Genomic DNA, 15,919 nt, shown 5'->3' with positions numbered 1-15,919 from the left:
AAGTATTTACTGTTACTGCTTTATTCTAATTTTACTGATGTGGTTAAAAGCCACAGATTTGATGGGTTTTATTATCTTCATTTAAAGTCTGTTTTACTGAGTGATATGCCTTTAATTACCCACACTTAGTCTGTTATTGATTTCAGATAGCAGAACTTGTTGCCACTGAATTTTTTGACCAAGGAGATAGAGAGAGGAAAGAACTCAACATAGAGCCCGCTGTAAGTATGAGACCTTGTTGGGAGGAATTATTCATATACATGTTTTTGTTGTAGATTCCTTTTTGTGCTTCTATGAGATTTTAGGAAGACAATTTCTCATCTTTTTATAAAGTCCTTTTTCTTACCTGAAGAATTAAACATGTTTGTTATAGAAAACATGCAAATAACAAAGGACAGAAAAGACTCTGAGTTATCAAATCATACCTGCTTTTTGTAATTTTTTCCATTTATAAATCATAAGCCACTTTGCATTCTAACAGATGCTCTGTCCTATATGCCATTTATAATGGTTACATGAAATAGTGCATGCATGCTCAGGCATGTCCAACTCCTTGTGACCCCATGCTTTGTAGACTGCCAGGCTCCCCTGTCCATGGGATTTGCCCAAGAATACTGGAGAGGGTTGCCATTTCCTCCTCCAGGGGATCTTCCCGACCCAGGTATCAAACCCACGTCTCCTGAGTCTCCTGCATTGGCAGGTGGATTCTTTATCACTGAGAAGTGGTAAGCCCCACATGAAACAGATGCAGCTATTATTTACTGTTTGGTATAATTTTGTAGAGTTTACTATTACAAACAGCACTTTGATAAACAGCTGTTGTTGTTAAATATTTGTATACTGCATTTTTTGCTCAGGGTAGGTAGAGAATCTCGAATACAAGAAGATTCTTCTCAACCAATGAAGTTTTTCCTGAAATGGATGAGTTTTTCCTGGAAGTGGTGCATAGGGTCATTCTTTTACTCAAATGAACATTTATTGAGCCCACATTAAATGGGCCATGGTTACAAGATGCCCCTCCTCTGGTACCATTGCCTCTGCTTTACTCTTTAGCCTCATCTGGGCACACCCTATGTCTCATTCGTCTTTTGCAATTATTTGGTCTCCTAGACATAGTAGTCGGAGCTTCCCTGGTGGCTCAGTGGTAAAGAATTCTCCTGCAGTGCAGGAGACACGGGTTTGATCCCTGTGTCAAGATCCCCTGGAAAAGGAAATGACAACCTGCTCCAATATTCTTGCTTGGACAACCCCATGGACAGAGGAGCATGGTGGGCAATAGTCCATGGGGTCACAAAGAGTCAGACGTGACTTAGTAACTAAACACACACACAGTAATAGGCTTGTTAGAAGCTCGGAATCCTCTCAGAAAATGGTGGGTAGCAGAGTGATGGTCACAGCTAACAGAGAATCTGCTTCATTTTAAACGAGCACTGAGACAGACTCTTTGCTGTCCTCAGAGGTGCTGGCTTTGTCTTATGTCGTCATGAGCTCCTGAGAATAAGCAACAGTGATATCTGCGTTCTTTTCACTCAGAGAGCTCTCTGTGTGAACTGAGTTGTAATCGACTGTGGCCTCAGTGGCGTCTTTCACAAAGCTGAGAGTGTTTGATTCCACATCAGTAGACAATTAGAAAGCGTGTCTGTTTTCCAGATACATGTCAGCAGTGGACTCTAGGTCAGTGCCTAACTCTAGGTCACCAGTTGATCTGAGGTCAGTGATCAGTTCTGGTTCTGGGGGTCACGCAGGGACAGTCACAGCCCCAGTGAACGAGAGAGAGAGGACCAGGGCCTTCTTGAGCATGGTTTGGTGCAGGGGGGTAGGAGCCTCCAGAAGGTGAAGAGGCGGTAGGCAGGTATCTGGCCTTCCTCAGCTAACCCAGGGAATCATCGTTTAAGAGCCAACTTGTATTGCATTAAGGAAATCAGATCTGTGTATGTGTGTTTCTGTGTTTTCAGGATCTAATGAACCGGGAGAAGAAAAACAAAATCCCAAGTATGCAAGTTGGATTCATAGATGCCATCTGCTTGCAACTGTATGAGGTATTTACTATGAAAACTACTAGACTTTTGACAGTGTTATGAAGTAAATTGAAGCAATGAACATCAGGCACATTTTTTTTTCCTTCTTAATCAAGAAACTAGAAGTAAAATAATCAGGACATTTCTTTTACTAATGAACATGCTGTTTGTACTGAACAAGGAACACATTTTATATTTACTATTTCTCAAAAATGTCAATTCATTGATGTATATCTAATGAGTACCTACTGCATGCTAGGCTCCAGCAAATTCATGTAGCGAATGCTGAGAAAAAGTATGTGCCAGTGCTACACTCAAAGGAAGTATATTCTGCATACTCTATGTTAGCATATTCTTTTTAAGACTAAATTTTGGCCTAAATAAGGAAAAACAGTTATCTAACTTCTTCTCATAGGATGACTTTACTACTGTTAAGAAAATTTTTATGAGGATTACAGGAAGGCAGCTAGGAAAATATTGCAGGTTCCCATTTTCATATACTTGTTAGTTTGGGTTTTTTAAATTATTCTCCCTAACATATCCAACTGACTAGTTTAGATGCTATGCCCCAAATACAGAAAGTAGATGCTGTCCTTGTCTTTATACATTTAAATAGGAAACTGTCTTTAAGTATTTGGGGAAAAAAACATTTATCATAGGAGGAATCATAGACTGCCAAGACCAGAAGAAAGGCTAGAAATTTTTTAATCCAGACATTTCACAGATTCAGTCATTGAATCTGTAAAACGTCCATCTTCCAGGGAGATGGAATGCTTGTCCCAACTAGGTAGGTAGTGGGAGAACTGTGTTTAGAGTTCAGTTCTCAGCCTGGGCCCAGGGTTCTAGCCATCAGATGAATTGAAGAAAGAAGCTGTGGCTGATGAGGAAAAAGGAGGGAGGGATAGGAGAGACAGCAGAAGAAAACAGGATGAAAGAACGCGTGTGAGGCCCCAGCACCACCTTCTGCCCTCCCTTCTCGGCAAGCTGGCTGTTTACTGCTGTGCAGAAGCCTTCCCAGCAGCGTCTCCAGCACCTCCCAACAGTCATCCTTTCTGTAACAAATGCCTTCCTTATGGACTGGATTAAGAGTTCCTCAGCTGCAGATACTAATGTCTCTCTCCATTTTTTCCCCATGCCCATAAATATAGTCAAATCACCCATTATAAATTTCATCCTTCTACATTTCCTATTCATTTTATTTTAATCTACAGTTAAATTCTATGTGATATAGACAGACATTTTTACTATTATTACAGAAGTTATAGGTTCTTATAGAAAAATCAGAATAATAGAGAAGCGAAAAGATAAAATCACTTATAATTCTACTACTGTTATTTTAGTGCATATTCTTTATGACATTTTCATATATTTTTCATTTAACAAAAATTGCTCTTTGCAATCCATAATAGAATGTACATCTTTCTGTTTCAAATGTGTTTTCTATGACAGCTTTAATGGCTGCAGAATAGTAACACAATATTTCTAACCCTGCTGTTGGGTATTTAAGGCAATGTTTGTCTATGACACAGACATCTACAGTGAATGTTCTTGTAAGCTAAATATTTATGGAACTATAGTTGGTAAATAATAATGCCATATAGAGTTTAATCTTTATTATAATCTTGGATAAAAATTTAATGTATATTGGATAAAATTATTTTATAGAAAATCACAAAAACTAAGCATCCCCCCATGAAGTCAACACTTAGAGAGAACCATCTGTAGTACATAAAAGCAAATGGATTCTTTCTCTACAGAGCCAATTCCACACAGATCTGTCTTCACTGCTTAATAATGTTATGTTGAAATGTGTGCATTTCCTCTCTGTCTCAGCATGTGTTGCCCGTCTGTATAGCTTAAGAGGAGTCATTCATAAATGATCTGTGATCACAGCTCTGTGAGAACCCCAGCAGTGGGTCTGCTTGGGAAGTGAGTGTGTGATGTGACCCTCTGGGACAAGCCTGGGGAGAGGCCTTATTTCCCGGTACCATCTAGTCACCGGCTTTCTTCCTCTCTCTTTAGGCCTTGACCCATGTGTCGGAGGACTGTTTCCCTTTGCTGGACGGCTGCAGAAAGAACAGGCAGAAATGGCAGGCTCTTGCAGAACAGCAGGAGAAGACACTGATCAATGGTGAAAGCAGCCAGACCAAGCGGAACTGAGAGACCTATTCATGCAGAGCTGAAGTTGACAGATGGTGTCTTCTGCAGTATGCCTAGTTTTGCTATATACTGTACAGATTTGGTTGTATACTTTGCCACTGCTGTATTTTTATTTTTGCACAATTTTTGACAGCGTAGCATGAAATGTTTTTAGAGGACTATTGCATATTTTCTGTACATTTGTTTTATGCCACTGAACTGAGATTATCAACGACACCCACTCTTAGCACGTGAATAAGAGCACTGTTTGTAATACTTTGTGTACTGCAAGGTACAAGTTGCATTCTTGCACAGAGGCTAATTTGGGGTTTGTTTTTTTTTTTTTTCTGGGGATTTTAAATAATTGGTTTTGTGTTTTCTGAATTATCAATCTTTCAAGAATGTTTAGAATCTTTTCTTTCTTAAAAATAGTCTAGGAGCAAACTGAATATATTCTGTGACATTTAAAACCTTCATAGAATAGAAAAAAGTGTTGACTTTTAAAGCTTGTTGGATTTTAAAAGGAATTGGCTATATTTTTCAACACTGTATTACCTTAACGAAAGAAAGTTAAAACTCTAAACAAATGGAAAGTACTATAAGGCAGTATTGTAAAGAAAAGGCATTACTTAATTAATTTGGTTTTTTTGTTGTTAGAGAACAGGCAAGAGAGAGGTTTCTTATTTCAGTGCAATACATCTCCCCAAAGGCTACCCATAAATGCTCACTTCGACCTAACAGACCTGGTAGAGAGCAGGAGGAGCCTGGGAAGAAGACCCAGCCCCTGAGTCTCGAGGGATGAGCCTGCTGCAGAAATGGAGCGGCCAGGACAGCCGTCAGGGAAGAGAACGCTCCACCGGAGGACACCCTGACAGTCAGGGGGTCACACACTGAGCTTCCTTTTCGTTCACCTCACGAGTCATCGTTGTAAGTCAACACTTTAAAACACAAGCGATCATGGGCGCACAGGCCTGAAATGAGCTGTGACCACTCAGGATAAGAGGGTATGCACCCTAAACTGGCCCCTGAGCTCGTACTTGGTGGGATTTACTTCTCATAACTTTTAGTCCATTTAGAAAATGCTAATGTTTTCTTAGAACTTGAGCTCATTTAATTGTATTCCCACTGTACATATGTGCCCCTAAAGACACTGGTATTCCATATAAGAGAAGTAGATAACGAATTGAGAAACTGGTTCCGGAAAAGAAAATCTGCTCTAAACGTGCAGTAATGTTTGGACTTGGGGAAGAATAGGAAGACAGGCGTTTCACCTGTTCACGTCCCTCCACATCCCTGAAAAAAGTTTCTGAGTTTCTAGCACTGGTTTGGATAGGAAAGCTCTTGGGGATATGATAATGCAGCATTCTAAAAGAATTTTCACTAAAACATATTTTCCATTTATATATATTTTTTCCCTAAACATCCTAAAATTCAACATATAAGTTTTGAAAATTCTAAGTGTGTATATGTATCTTGACATTAATTTTATTTTTACTCTTCAGTTAAAAAACAAAACATATTGTATTGCCATCATTTTGTAGTGGTAAGGGAGAGTCTAGAAGGCTATCAGTTGTTGAATGCAGTATGTATTACTGTTGTAACACTTGTAGCTTCAGCATGTTATTCTGTTTTTAAGTCATACACATGAGATCTGAGAGTTTGCCTCTTGGTGGCACTGGTGTGTAACTTACACAGACTGTCACTAACATAACATATCTTCATACCAGGATATGCCTATGCATGCATACACAATTCCTTAGTACCAAAAATTCGTTTGAAGAATAGCAGTCTTTTCAGTAACCTATCTTTTTACCATACACATTGTGATTTAACAGTTATGTGAAAATCTGTAATCAAATATTTCAGCAGTTTGTTCAGGGCCTCTCATGTATGTCATTACAACTTTTACATACACAGTAGACTATGTATAGAGAATTTGTATGTATGTCATTTTAACAAGTAATATGATATATTTAGAAATTCTTGGCGTACTTTTAGATAATGGCTTATTTTACCTTACTAGTTTAGAAACTGAAAGAAGTTGGGCAATGCCATACCTATTTTATCTTTGGGTATTTTAGTTCATACAGAAAAGTGCTTCTTGAAGCCTGGTTAGTTGGTTCAAATACTTTTTAACTTTTAGGAAAATCATTCCATACATGGATTAATACCTGGTACATGGACACAAATTCTTATGTGAATATTTCCTTTCCAGTATCCTCTCAAGTTGGGGGAAAAATGCATATATATATATATGTATTTTTTTTCTCTCACCCTACCCTATATTTATATTACCTGTAACTAGCAAGAAATTGTTCTAGATTAGTTTGCTGTTGTTCTAGCTGAGTAACATGATACCATTTCATTTCAATTTTCAGCCCCAGAAGTCCCCACTACTTTGCTAAGTTGTGAATGATGTCTGTAAGATTGCCTGCCCGGCCTTATACACTCACAGGAGTGGCCTTTGCCAGTCACTAACCCGTGTGAACTCGAGTTTCAGTGTCATAACTGCTGTGAGCGTGAACCAGTTGTGCCGCTGAAGGAGTTGTGTTTGGGCTAAGCCTTCCCTGCAAGGGGGATGTCGCAGAGGACAGCTCCTGTGTCAGAGCTGGTGGGTCCTGGAGACCACTGTCGGAAAGGAGATGGCGGGCCCCAAAGCAAGGTGTCGAATCCCATATGTTATTTCCTATGTTGAGTTTCCAAGACTGGGGAGAAAAAAAAAAAGGTACATTTCTTTGGCTCCTAGTGCAGATCATTAGTTGTATGAGATTTAGAGCTCTCTCAGCACCTCGCCTCAAGGTACAAACGCCACCGATCTCCTTACTACAAGTAACAGTTTCCTCCCACGGGAGTGTTGGAGATGAGAAAGTGTATGACAGCGTACTGGAAATAATGGGTTGCAAGAGGAAACGGGTCACAGATATATTCTCACCTAGCTGTGAAGTGCCTTTATTTTCAGCACAGAGCACAAATGTCAGACCAACTCCAATTTGATGTTCTGTTTCCCTGTGTTTTCCATCAGATTGTACTCCTAAAACTTTACAGGCCATCAGAAGAAATGCTGTTTGTTTTGTTTTACAAGCTTGATTTAAGATGGGATAGGAGGGAAGAGTATAATTGCTCTCCTCGCCTAGGAATAATTATAGTTAAAACAAGGTAGTATAACGCAGTGCTCAGCATCCGACATGCCTCAGTCCACCTTTTACTGAGTTCCTGCCACATGTCAGGTACTGCACTCCACAGTGGAGACCACACAGCGACCTCATAAGAGACTCACCAGCTTCTGCTTCTGGCGATTTAATGTGAAAATATAGGGTACAGTTATCACTTTCACTTATATGTATTATACAGTTTTTCAAGGACCTTCTTTACCTGGAACTTATTAAGAATCCGTCAGTGAACATCCTGTCTTCCTATAAGTATGCATCACTTAGCCTGTTGATAGCTTAAAGAACACCTTATGTTAAGTATGGAGTCATATATTCCACCGTATAGATTATTTTTCCATATGCTAGCCAGGTAGAGATTACTCAAGAGTTCTCTCAGACTGTTAAACCGCACACGGTTTTGGACCCCTTCTGCTCCACCGCAGGGAGCGAGGAAGAAAGTATTAAAGCTCACTTTGCCCTTCCCATATGCTTCTCAAAAGCCTATGTAAACATGTCTTAATGAATGTTGTTGAAAGCCATGTAAATAGTTAAAAACATAAATTTCTAATACAGTTTAAGGGAAGAAAAAGCTTATGAATCATCACTAGCCACTTAATATCTATTTCTTATACCTTTTCAATACATTTGAACAAATATATAGTTTCTAGCACTATTTTTATACTAGAATAAACAGTTATTACTATGTATATTATGTTTAGCATTTAAGTCATTTTAAATAATTGTGAATGTTGGTTTCTTGTCTTTCCTCTCCCCCACCATGAAAACCATTTCATATGACTTTGACAAAATCACTTTAAAAGAACACTTACCCACCTATGATGCCAATGATCAGGGTGGTTTTTCCATTGTGCAGACTCATCACTTGTCAGCTGTTTCCTCATTTTGCCATGCTGTGTAAAAATAAAAAAAAGAATTAACAAGTAAGTATGAGCACTGTGTCATTCTTACAGGACTTTGAATTTTAGGTGAGAAGAATGGGCCCAAGAGTTTGAGTGACTTTAATCCAGCTAACCTGTGGTCCTATTAGCTGGGTGGGGGCGGGGGGGTGGGCCGATGTGGTTTAATAAACTCCTCTGTTCAGCCTAGACACCTGAGTAAACTAATCTTTTTGTTAATATCCTTTGCTACCAGGTGGAGGGCAACATTTTCCACACACCTCAGCACTTCAAATCTCTAACAACAGAGAGAATAACTGTTAGCATCCTCAGGTTGCATGAGGAGCTAAGGCTTAGGAATTAAAGACTTGCCAAATGGCATGAGTTGGATGTGAGCCCAGATCTGTCTAGTTTGAAAGCAGGTATTTGTTCCACTTAGTTCTCTCCTTGAATTTTAACTGTAAAAGGTCCCGAATCCACTCTTAGTGGATCAAATGGGTTATCTAGAAGCACGAGATACAAGATGTCCTGCAGATGTGGCTTTATTTGGGGCTTCAGAGTTAATACTCCTTTGGTTCATCTGGTAATAGCTAATGCTATGCCATCACAGAATCCCAGGTACCACTGTGCTTCAGCGCTGCTAGTCTAGAGGCATGGAGGTATAATTAAAGGCAATACTTCTGATTCGTTATTCAGTTTTGCCACTAGACAAGCCCTCTCACGTTGAGCACAGAGTATCCAGTCTATGCCTAATTCACAAAGCTAAAGACAAAAATAAAATGAAAGCTCATGTAAAACAGTATTGTAGATCTTCTAACCACTAGCTAGCACCATAATTTCAGTTGTATTTAAAGAAGTAATCTTAACTGGGTACAATGAATAAACTGCTTTTAAAAATATTTTTACCGGCTAAAGAAAAACAGGGCTTCCCTGATAGCTCAGTTGGTGAAGAATCCGCCTGCAATGCCGTGGACCCTGGTTTGACTCCTGGGTCAGGAAGATCCGCTGAAGGGATTGGCTACCCACTCCAGTATTCTTGGGGTTCCCTGTGGCTCAGCTGGTAAAGAATCCACCTGCAATGTGGGAGACCTGGATTCGATCCCTGGGTTGGGAAGATCCCCTGGAGAAGGGAAAGGCTACCCACTCCAATATTCTGGCCTGGAGAATTCCATGGACTGTACATGGGGTCACAAAGAGTTCGACACGACTGGGGTGACTTTCACTTTCAAAGAAAAACAAATGGAAAAAAAAATCAATAAAGAATTAAGATTTGCTTACTTCTGTCCAGTGATCATTTGATTAAGATTTTCTGCAAACAATAATTGATCATCTGAAGTCTCTCTAATTGATACTCATTAGTCTATCCACAGTGACATCATTCCTTCTTGTATAAAATCCACATTTTTGCTATTAGCTGTGCTGCCTTCTCAGCAAACAGGGATATAGTTGATATATATATATATATATATATATATATATGCAAATATCAGTGTGTAATTTTCTGCATTTAAGGCATATAAAAAAATTAACAGAAACACCTTGAATTTGCAGAGAATATTTTCTGATTTTAAGTTACATTCAGCCTTGGCAGGAGAGAAACTATGTTTCTAACCACACTTTTTTTTTTTTTTCAAAATAAAAATCCACAGGAATTATGAATGGAATCAAAATAATAATTACTTGAATCAAAAGAAATCTAAAAGGCATGCCTGTCTCATTTTTAAAGGTATGTATGCAGGCATGTGTGTGTGTAAATATTCAGGAACTAAGTTGACTCTCAATCATCTAACAGCAATCCCAATGCTATGTTTTAGGCTTCATCTTTATCTGAATTTAAGGTACAAGAGCACATGGCTAAGGGCAAGGAAGTGGAAGGAATGAACTATCACATGAACTACCACAACAGCTTTAAACTTTAATATCCCCTATATTAAATACTTTTAGAGCCACGTTTCATGTCATATCACTGTTTCCCTTACCCAACAGGAGCATTTTCTAGGCTTTATACAACATCAATCCAGAATATTGCTGTAAGTCACGAGCTTCCCCCTTCACCAACCAGCTCTCTGAAAGGTAGGGATTCTCTGATCATGCTGATATGCCTTGACAGGGAGGAAAAGCATTAAACATGCTCAATGGCGACCTTGGCTACAGCTGCTCTCTCTCCAGAAAAGCTAACAGAAGTATTTACTAAGGGTGCCCTACCAAGTCTATCAGAATAAGTAATGGACTTCTTGGGGGAGTGTATGAAGGCAGGGCTGTGTCCCATCATCATGTCCTCTCTTTCTTCAACCTCTGTTTCTCTTCTTCTACTCTGGCTCCATGCATAAGGCCTTCAAGCATACTTGATTCTCCCGGCCCTAAAGAACAGCTGCCTGGATCACACAGCCCTCCCACCAACATCTCTTGCATTCTGTTTCTGTTAATACTTTGAAGGTACCCAACAGTGAAAGAACAAATTTTCATCCAATTCCCTTTGACGTAAAATCGGATCTTATAAAGAAAGGATAAGGTAATTCTAGTGAAGGGCAACAGAAAGATCAATACAGCATTTTTAGAAATTCTCAGACAAGAGCTAAATTTTAAGATGGAAAAATAAACTGAATAGAACAATTTCGGGAAAGAATATTTGTTTTCTATTGTGAACAGGAAGTCACCAGGCTTTCACTAATAAACTGATAACCACTGGTGGAGTTACTCTCATTGGGATTTTCACCATTTTGCTAGGAGTCAAGGGAAATTCATAAAAGGCTAGCTAGAGGTCAATGATCTCATGGAGAAGATAAGACTTACATTTAAAAATAACAATGCCCAAAAAAAGTCAACAGAAGATGTTGATTCATTTCTAAATACTTGATTCTTTCCTAAGTATCAGGCTCAGGTAAACTAATACACATTGTCTCACAAAGCATCTAGTCCAGCAGAAGCTACACAGGAGGGCAAATAGTCTGCATCAAGTGTGGGAGTGGAGGGTTCACAGATGGCTTCCTGAAGTGTGTGACAACTGGCTTAGCCAAGTGTAAAGGAGGAAGAGTATTCCAGGCTGAAGGAACGTGTGAAGACCTAGAAGCAGCAAACGTGAGAACCCGAAAGGCTTCCCACAATTTTACTTAATTTGTATAAAATTTATACTTTTAAATGATGAGGGTTACAAACATATTTATAAAGTATAAATATTATGAATACTTATAAATGTGTAAAATAAAGCAAATGTGCTTTACTTTTAAATTGAAGTATAGTTGATCTGGGGCTTCCCTGGTGGCTCAGGCGGTAAAGAATTGCGGGGAATGAGCTCCGCCCATGGCAAAGGTCATGAGGAAGGAGGCTCGGCATACGCAAAGGCGGGATCAAGCCTCAGGAGTCTCCCTGGAAATTCTCGAGCATCTACCCCAAAAACCAGAGTCTGCCTACTTTATACTTTGTGCTTTCACCTACACCTCTGACTTTACAGGGGGCTGTCCCCCACTACCTCTCTCTGAAAAAAGAGTTAGCTTACAGCTCCAGTTAATAATTCCTGGGTGTGACAGTGTTTAACCTACAAACTCCTTTGGAAATCCTCTAGCCTGCCTGAATAGGTTTTTCCGGCCACATGTGATTGCTCAGAGCCTCCCAACTGTGAGAGGCATGAGATGTTCTAAACTGTCTAAACACAGATTCTTTTGAGCAGTTAAAAGATTGATTAGAAATTGTATTGGTGAAGGGTTTTTCACTTATTGGGCCTTGTTCACTGAAACTTGGTCTCCCCATGTCGCTCTCTCTCCCAAATTCTGGCTGAGTCTCCATCTGGAGTGCAGAACCCGCCATGCTTACTAATTATGCCTGGGCTTCTAAGATCCAACCGGGGAGGCCTCAGTGTCTCCTCTCCTTCGGGAGAACGGAAGGATGCCTGCGGCCTACGTAAGTGGTGCAAACTTCTTGTCGAAGTTTTACTGGTCTCCTGCGTAAACCAAGCTACTCAGCCTCTTTTCTCCACTGAATTTTCCTACTGAGCTATCCTCATCCTATTACTCTTTATATCTTTGATAAAATATTTAAATAAATAGGTCGCCGATGCCGTCCCCGCTTCGAATACCCTGGATCAGCCGGGGCTGGTCCCCGGCAAAGAGTCTGCCTGAAATGCAGGAGACCAGGGTTTGATCCCTGGGTTGAGAAGATCCCCTGGAGAAGGGAATGGCAACACACTCCAGGATTCTTGCCTGGAGAATCTCATGGACAGAGGAGCCTGGTGGGCTACAGTCTATGGGGTCACAAAGAGTCAGACTAACATACACACGTAGCTGATTTACAATATTATGTCAGTGTCAGGTATACAATATGATGATTCAATATTTTTATAGATTATATATTCCAGCAAAATGTTCTTTAAATGTATACTTGAGTTTTTAAGAAAATATAAGAGAAATCTCTAGAGGCCAAAGAAAGGCTAATCAAAAATCCAGTGTAAGTGTGTGAGCTGATACTATGTCAGGCCCAGGAATACCTGCAGATCTGTATCATGAGGGGGTTTTAAATCAGACCTGGAAACATGGTCTTGAGAGTCAGGGGAGCACCTGGGAAATGGCCCTCCAAGAAAGACTGAGCACTCTGAAGAGCTGTGCTCTCAACATGTAGAAAGTGGGGGGAAATTCAGAGACACAGGACAACTAAAGGAAGCCTGCCTGTCTTAATCTGAGCTCTGGTTAAAAAATAATAACATAGAGTCCATCTTCACATTAACCCAGATTTGGGATTTGAAGCTGATGCGGGACTCTCCAAGTCAAATAGCAAGCAAGAAGTCTCAGGCAGGTAATATCTGTGAACAACTGTTGAAAGCAAAGGCAAAATGTCTTTGGATGAACACATCCTCAAACAGGCCCATGAAATTTCCACACAATTTATACCCCTAAAGACAAACTCATAATCGCAATATACACGAGGAAACAGTAATTCACACCATACAAAGTCAGAAGCCATAAGACTGTAGGATCAGATCCTCAAAAAATTTAGGCAACAGAACCCCTAAAGAGAGGCTGCAGGGAGGCATCACTGGCTCCTCGCTCTTGTGCTTCCAAATGCAAGGAACACCCCTCAGGTGACACCCGTAGCCTCCTGTTGCAGCATTCACCCAAACAAGCGGTTCCTGAACTTGAACACTACCACTATGGATTGATTTTTACATGGTAATAAACTAGGTAAATATCTCTTCTCAATTTCCTAAATTTTCATTGAAAAAAAAAATCTGTTAGCTTCCTATTGCTGGTGCAGCAAATTACTACCACAAATGGACTGACTTAACACAAATTTATTAGCTTACTGTTCAGGTGATCTAAAGTCTAAAATGTGTCAGCAAGGCTACATTCCATCCAGAGGCCACTTCCTGGCCTTCCTGAGCTCTCAGAGGCTCCCAGCACTGATGAGTTCATGGCCTCTTTCTCCATCTTCAGAGCCAACAGCATAACATCTGCAAAGCTCCCCACTCAGTCACACACCACACACTTCCCCCTACCTATCCCTGCTTCCATCCTCACGGTTTCTTCTCTAACACTCCTGTCACCCTCTTAAGGATCTGTATGATCATGTGGCCCATCCAAATAATCCAGGATGAACTTCCTTTTTCAAATGCTTAACAACCACTTCTGCAAAGCCACATAAAGGGACATGTTCACAGAGTCCAGGGGTTAGGATGTGGACATGTTTGGGGGCCATTATTCTGTCTAACACAGCCACTTTCACATGGGCTCTTGAATACGTTTTTGGTGTGCTCTTTTAATAAGACTGTTCTTTAGGAAAGTTTTGGGTTGGAAAAGGATTGGCCAAGAAAGTGGTATAGTGGAGTAGAAAGACCCTAAGGTCGCCTATCACGAGCACACCAAAATCACAGCTAAAGCGCTATCATCTATGAAAAAGATAGCTCCTACCAGAAAAGCTCCTCTACAACTAAAGACAAAAAGAAAGAACCACAGCAAGGCGGGTAGGAGAAGTGGACTCACAATCTATGACCAAGTCCCTTATCCCCAGGTGGGCAACCCACAAACAAGAATAAATATAGGGCTGTCCCAGAGGAGTGAGTTCTTAGCCCCACTTTGGGCTCACCAACCCTAGGATCCTGCACTGGAAAGATGAGATTCTAGAGAATCTAGCATTGAAGGCCAGTGGGACTTAATTTCAAGAGCCCCACAGGATGGGGGCGGGGCGGGGTGGGGGAGGCGAGAGGAATTGAGACATCATTCGTACAGGGTGCACATAAAATTTTACACCAGGACCCAAGATAAAAGCAGGAATTTAATGGGATCCAGGGCTAGACCTCCTTGCTCGTCTTGGAAAGTCTCTGGACAGGTAGGGGTGGCTGAGGCTCACCATGGGGACATAGACCCTGGCAGCAGTCATACCAGAGAGGTTCCCTCTATCACATGGACATGCCTACTGGTGGCCACCATTTGGGGACCCTCCTTCTAGCTCATTAGTACCCAAACCTGGGCTTATCCAACAGCCTTTAGGCACCAGCACTTGGATGCCTCAGGTCAAACAACCAAACAGGGTGGAAGCACAGACCCATCCATCAAGCAAACAGGTTTCCTAAAGACTTCCTGAGACCACAGCCATCTCTTGACACTCCCCTAGACATGGCCCTGTCCCCCAGAAGCTGCTGCCAAGACCCAGCTCCACCCACCAGTGGGCAAGCCCAATCCTGCCCTCCAGAAGCCTGTACTGGCTTCTAGACCAGCCTCAAACATCAGTGGGTAGACACCAGACACAAGAAAACCGTGCTCACACAGCCCACCCACAACAGGCCAGAGGCTTCCTGGGACAGCAGGCCAGCACCAGCTTCTCCACAGCCTCATACCCAATGTGTCAGGAGGCTGTCCCCCCGCACCACCAGTGATCTGACCCCTGCCCTGGGATCCCTGGACCCGAGAGCCCAGACTTCAGAACCCAGTTATGCCAGTAATTTGTCACCAACCCCTGGAGTATTCTGGACCCAGATCCTGCTACTAGTGAGCCACCACTGGGAGCTGGCATTATCCACCCGTGGGATGGCACCAACCCTGGAGTATTCTGGACCCAGATCCTGCTACTAGTGAGCCACCACTGGGAGCTGGCATTATCCACCTGTGGGATGGCACCAACCCTGGAGTATTCTGGACCCAGATCCTGCTACTAGGAGCCACCACTAGCCCTAGGGCCTCCTAGAGTTCTGTAGCCTGCAGCCTGGAGACCAGGCCACACTAACCAACAGTCAGGAGAATCCACGTGGGGCAGGGCCTGACAACCAACCAGGCTAGGGGCCTGAGAAACCTACGATACCACCCATGTAGTCAGCCCCATCACAGTAGGACTCACAGCTCTTTTACAGAGAACCCCTAGAGCATACAGCTTGTGTGGTGAGAGGGGAGTGTGCTGTGGTGAGGCACAGATATCTACAGAGGGACACTTCTCCAAGGTCAACAGACATAACTCACCTACCACGTGCATAAAAATACAAAAAGCACTTAGAAAAATATGAGGCAGAAGAGGACCATGTTCCAGATGAACTAACAAGAATAAAACCCCAGAAGAACTAAGTGAAGTCCAGATAGACAATCTACCCAAGAAAGAGTTTAGGTGTAAAGGTGATCAAAGAACTCAGGAGAAGGATGGAGGCAGAGCAAGAAGTTATAAGTTTTTAACAGAGCTACAGAATATAAAGAACAACCAAACAGAGGTGAAGAATACAATAACAGAAATGAAAAATACACTA

General features: G+C 41.4%; 1 long non-coding RNA gene across 1 annotated transcript; it reads left to right on the top strand.

Moving 5' to 3' along the window:
• Positions 1-116: 116 nt before the first annotated feature.
• LOC112447031 (uncharacterized) lies at positions 117-8,251 on the top strand. The gene is made up of 3 exons (XR_003035050.2): positions 117-221; positions 1,956-2,039; positions 4,041-8,251. It is a non-coding gene; the product is annotated as an uncharacterized lncRNA (long non-coding RNA).
• The last annotated feature ends 7,668 nt before the right edge of the window (positions 8,252-15,919 follow it).

Source organism: Bos taurus, chromosome 6 (assembly GCF_002263795.3).
Source record: "Bos taurus isolate L1 Dominette 01449 registration number 42190680 breed Hereford chromosome 6, ARS-UCD2.0, whole genome shotgun sequence".
Taxonomy (NCBI): domain Eukaryota; kingdom Metazoa; phylum Chordata; class Mammalia; order Artiodactyla; family Bovidae; genus Bos; species Bos taurus.
This window is presented reverse-complemented; position numbering and strand designations above follow the sequence as displayed.